Below are 6281 nucleotides of genomic sequence, written 5' to 3'. Positions count from 1 at the left end.
ATTGGTCAGATTTCTAAATGATAAAGGCATAGGGCCTCTACTAGTAATTACATACTATTAATTGTTTTTATCGATTTAAAGATGTGGCCGATACTAACTTTAATCAGGCGACAGAATCTTGAACTTTTATGCCGGTGCACTGACGCAAATCTGTGAATCTCACCATCCCTAAACAGTAGAGAGCTGACAGGAAACGTGAGAAGAGAGAAATGGGGAATGACATGCATCAAAGGGTCGTGGCCAGACTTGAACCGGGGACATAGCGGTTAAACCCCTAAACCACCAGAGCTTGTGAATGTGCAGGATTTAATCATTTGTACATGAGGAACATATTCATTCTTTCGTCTGGTCTAATTTTGGAATACCAAACTAAACATCATAATCAGAGGAAGAACAGCAACAAAAAGTTCTCCCAGAGCCCCGCTTTGTGTCACAATTAATTCACAATTAGTGAAAATCTAACCTGGGAAACCACTTCAAAAGATAGAAGTTTTGAGTTGGAAGAGGGGACAATTATCCACAGCTGAGAGTAGTTTTCACACCTTGTTCAGTATCTGGGCAAAAACCATCAGACTTAACTACGATGTGCTGGCCTAATTAGCCTCATTAAAATCCCACAAATGCAAATGTCCAATTAATGCCGCACGTCTATCCTCAGGACTCTTGTTAAAGGAAACTGTGAACAAAGGAGGTGGAGGTCCCGGACACAATGCAAGATTTTCCTAATTGCGGCCTTCAAAGAGCAGAAATCTGAAGCTTGGTTCTGTTGTGTTGCATGTATATTACATTGTTTCTGTACTAGCTTTCCGCCTTGTGTTAAACCATACAGTATATAAAGCAAACAGCGGGTCCAGCTGGCGCTCGACAGAGAGACAAGCAGTGACAAGAATTCATCCTTTTGTAAGATTCTCTCAAATACATCGGCCGCTAGAAATGCCATTAAATGTCAGCTGTCTGTTCCTGGCTTGACAACACACACGCAAGACATGTTTTTCCTCTTCCTCACCTTAAAACACTGTTGGAAGGTCATACGAAAGAGGATCAGGGCTTGAGCCAGTCGAACGGAAATGAACCAGCTTTTTCTTTAATGACATTCACAGAGAATATAATGGGGGACAGAATAGCGGCCCTGGCGGACCATTCTTCAGCTGGCATTCATGCAATTTGCAGCATGGCTAATGCATGATGGGATGTGACAGTTGGTCTTGTTGCTTTGTTTCAGCGGGTCAAACAGAGATGAATAAAGTCTGCCGCGGTGAAAACGAGGCGTGTGTCACCCTCGTGGCTCTGTGGAAAACTCCTCTCCAAATTAAACCAGCTGTCCTGTTTTTATCAAACACCTTTCATGAGTCTGTCGGGGGAGGACGTAAAAACTTCCTATTAATGTCATGAACAATAAAATGAATATGCAGCGAGTAGCTCATGAAAAATAAATCTGTATTAATATCCTGGAAAATGAACGGTCATGCTAGCAAAGGGCAAAGTGCTACAGAGCCGAGCGTTGTTACTGAAATGGTAATAAACTTAGCTAAACAATGGAGGAATTCATTTCGGCTTTATGGTGGAGGTTCATTGTTAATTAATATTTTATGTTGAGAATAGTGTTTTTTTGTTATTTTGTTTTGGTTTGTGTAGCACTTTGAGATTCTTTTATGAAAAGTGCTTTACAAATAAAATGTATTATTAAAACCACAGTGTGGATGAAAAGAGAGAGTTGAGGCCAGACGCCATTTTTCAAGCTAATGTGCTAATTCCTTGAATTGGTGAGTTTAGTCAACTTCTAGCATATAAGCTAGCTAACCAGAGAAAATGCTAGCCGTGATGCTACTTTCGCTATTTTTTTAATTTTATTTTGCTATGTAAAACCCCATATGATTATGCTAAGAGTATTAGCGATTTAAAAACAGTGTGTGTAAAGTGTTGAAGAAATGCTGCTGGTTAGCAGACACGTCCTGCCATGTTGTTGTATTAAAGACACTGTTCTTCATTTGGTTTTGATGTTATGTGTGTTAATTGCTGCTGGTAAAGATGTAAGTTGCTGGTGAATTCCACTGTTAGTGTTGATATTTTTACATTTACAAGAATTTAATAACATTTTAAGGTTGCATCAGTCAAGGTTGTTATTTGTGTTTGTTTCATTATGCAGTTTAACTGCATTTGAGATTAAGAATAAGGTGCACCAGTAACTACATTTAGGTCATTATTTGTGGTTTTTTATGCACCTTAACTGTAAATTATGATTTACTAACAATATTAGCTCTCTGAACTAAGTAGTTTTGTTGGTTATAAATGAAATTGTGAAACTGAAGTGAGCTGCCTATGTTGAACAATAGAAGTTTGTAAAATGGAGACTTCATTTTAATTCATACGTTAATTTCCTTCATACTATGATCAGTAATGCTCACAGAATTAGCATGACGGTATTTTTTTTTAGACCTTATTCATAGGTCAGGTTTTCTTAAGGTGGTCCTAGACCTCAGAGGAGATCTTAGAGATTACAGAGACCAGAGAACCTTTTCCGGTACCGGATAGCGAGCCCAGCCCACAAGAAACAGAACCTGCTGCCTGCAGTAAGAAGGCTGTGAACGAAAGACACTGGTAACACTGGTTACAAGTAGTTTGGCAGTTGGCAAGTTTTTGTTCACATTAAATGAACAAGATAATGAACTTTAATGATTTCCCTCTATTTCCAGCCTTTATGCTAAGCTAATCATATCCTGGCTGTAGCTGTTAGAAGCATCTATCTTTTCATCTAACTCCAGTAAGAATGCAAATAAATGTATTTCCTAAAATGTCAAACTATTTCTTTAACTGTACCAAGAATTAACATTTAAGAGTGCCATAATCTGTTTAACATAATGGATTTCACATTTCAGTTTTTAGAAAGATGCTTTAAATGCTCACCTTCCTTTAGATTATTATAGATTAGATCAAACACATCAGATCTATCTATATAAAAATTGTTAAAGTTTTCCACTGTTACTCCACCAAGGTTGCCTAAAATCCCTATATTTAAAAAAAACAAACAACCGTATGCCCTCAGTGGTAGATGTGCGTCGTGGCAGGAAGTCCTCGCTCTCACCTCTGTGACCACGAGCCCTGAGGCTGCTGAAGGTGCAGATGTGTCTGTTAGGGGCAGCTGGATCTGTTTCTCAGGTATCATTGAAGGTTCACTGCACAAGGGCACAGAGAGAGAGAGGACAAAGCGCTCACACACACATACACATTTGGCCTGAGTTAAATTATGTTCACACAGGAAACAAACACAGAACTTTGGTCAACAGTTTTTGGAATATTTACTTAAATTATATTATTGTAATAGAGTCAGAGTTGTGTTTGACAGTAAGAGAAAATGTGTTTTTTTTTTTCTTTCATTTTACTGCTCTAAGAGTCTGCAGGCTGCCAACAGCAAGTGAACACGTCCAAGGCTGTCAAACACTCTCAAGACCACTGACACATGCAGAATGAACTGATACCAGTTCAGTTTGTCGGGGAGGTATTGCTCAATATAAAAGGTCAACAGAGCGGAGCTATTTCTGTTGAGAAAAAATGACATGAGGGGTGTCGGGAATACTGGGAAAAAATGCTTGATTGATCAGAAACGACTTTGATGTCATAGACCAATGCTCTGACACATCTATACACTTAGATATATATCACATACAGACAGAAAGAAAGGAAGGAAAAGAAGAGAGAAGAAAAGAGAAAGATGAAGATCTGGGTAGTCTGTTCCAGATCAGCAATCAGGAGTCAGCCTCTTGGTACTCGGGTTTTTCAAATTGACAATATTCTCAGTGTTATCCACAAAGAGGAGAGGCTGTTATATATAGGCCTGAAGAAATGGCCCTCTGGACAAATAAACAGGTAGTTACACAAGCCCACACACACAGTATGCATATTGCCTCAAACAGCAGAGAATCAAACGACTGAGTGAACCGTTGAAAGAATTGGTTTTTGAAATGAAATGAAGGCCGACAGAACAAATTTCCTCCAGGAAAAAGAAGCCATGGTGGCACTGTGTATGTGTGAGTGTGTGTGTGTGTGTGTGTGTGGGACAGCACTTTCACAAATTTCTCTGTTCTCTGTATCACTAATTGCATTGCATTGTGAGAACATCTTCCTCAACAACAAGTGAACAAGAGTCTTTCATCCATCACAACGGCTACAGAGCCTCCGCAGAATACCTTCATGTCAGTTCAAGGACACTGAAATGCTCTGATTTTGTGCACCAGACAGCTTTTTGATTGCAGGTCCTTCACACCAAAGAATCTGAGGCCACGGTGATGAATTGTGTGTGTGTGTGTGAAGAGAGACAGAAAGACTGAGGGTGGAAGCTTAAAAAGCAATGCTGTTACTCCCTCTAGTGGTTCAACTCTTGCATTGTTCAAAGTACATACAGTAAAATGTCACAAATGTCACATCCTCCAAGAACAGTACTCTTTCAAGCAGTCATGCTGTATGGTGATATGTTGATCTATACTGAAAATACAATGGATAAGAAAAGCTCAAATGTTTTGCATTTTCAGCAAATCCAATTTAATTAAATGAAACAGACAAATAAAAGCAACTTTACTCACTGATATTCAGTTATATTCTAACCAACCTGTTTGTTTAAAATCCTGTTAGATTGAATTTAGATGATTTTGTTAAACATACTGTGATCAAGAATAAACTTGCATTCACGGATCGTCAGGGTTACAGATGTTAAACAACTGTGTTCACAGGCTGAACAGAACTTCCTTGTTTACGAACCTCTTTAATCCCCAATTGGCTTTTGGATTATTAAAGACTAAATGTCACAAAATAATATTAATAAACAGCCAGGCAAATAAAAAACAGGATTATTACTATTATTTAACTTTACTCAATTAAATTATTCAATGTGATCTACTGGGGCCTACTGATTGGCAAACTATTGATTCTTTTTTTATACAAATACTAATATATTTTTTTATATATTTGCCTAATTAAATATTAGTTAAAGGAGCACTCTATAGATTTATCACATCAAGATCAGATTAATGTTGAAAACCGCTGTATGACGTCTTTTTTGGCTCAAGTCTGAAAAAATAACCCCTGATGATGTCATAGTGATGTCATCTCACCTGGTTATCTCAGCTCTGGCTTTGAAAGCAAATTTGTAACAGAAGTCCCACTGTGTGAACTGGGGGTTTTAATCAAAAAGGATCTCAGCCTCTGCTGCTTCAATGTCAACCATTCTTATTTTAACCTGTTTCCCACAAGTCCCTTAACTTTATAGAAATACAATACTACATTTCTGGAGTAAGTAAGTCATTAATTTGGTAATTAATAAACATTTGACAAAATATTTACAGCTCAAATTACAGAAGGAAGACAAATAGTAAAAACAATGGGAGCTTGGTGTAGATTATATGGTATTACATAAATAATATTGTAAAACAATTACTGAATGTTCAGTGGAGATTCATCTGGAAAGTTTACCTCGGAGGTATCAGACATTTTCTTGGAAGTCTTGCCTGCAGGTGGCAGTAAGTTCAAACTAAATCAAGAGGCCGAGCTGAGCAGCAGTGATGGCAGTAAACACACTGGAACACGCGTTAATAAAAAACATTTTATTAAAGAAGAAGTGGGATGGTTTCCCTATATTCTATACATTATGTGCTATACAATGTAAAGGACAGACAGAGACAGACAGTGCAGGAGTGCTGACCCAGGTTCAGTTTGGTGTCTTAATTCACTTTCCCTTTTTTTTTTTTGCATTAAGGAGTTCATTGTCAGAAAGCAGTTAACAGGTCCAGTGACCGTATGCAGCACCCATTTGTTTCATTGGAGATAAAAAATAAAAGCGAAAACTCAATCGTGGAACATCACTGCACGCACGCTGATGTGGATAAATCACTGTGTGCAGTGACTCCAGGGCTGATGCTGGAGGACAACTTACAAGAAACTAAGAAAAGTTCAATATCTACTTTTGCCCTTACTCATAGTTAAATGTGAATTTAGCAGAGCCTAACAGACCAGATTGGAACACTATGAAGGTTTCAAATTATAGTTTGTGTATTTTTAGCCGGTGAATTTACAATAGTACATTAACCGAACTGCACGCGGGGTGTTAATGTTTGGGCTCCCTGACCCAGGATCAGAGCTCCTACAAGGTGAGATCAATGCTGGCAGCTGTTCATATGGAAATGATTGTAGAACTTGATGACTGAAATGCTACTCGACTTTTCAATCTCCAAACATTTTTAGCAAAAAAGCGTTTGACTTTCCACTACAAAGGAAATCCAGTAAACCCCTGC

This window comes from Morone saxatilis, unplaced genomic scaffold (genome assembly GCF_004916995.1).
Source record: "Morone saxatilis isolate NCDOM2014 unplaced genomic scaffold, NCSU_SB_2.0 Contig6, whole genome shotgun sequence".
Classification (NCBI taxonomy): Eukaryota; Metazoa; Chordata; class Actinopteri; family Moronidae; genus Morone; species Morone saxatilis.
Note: the sequence above shows the minus strand (reverse complement) of the source record.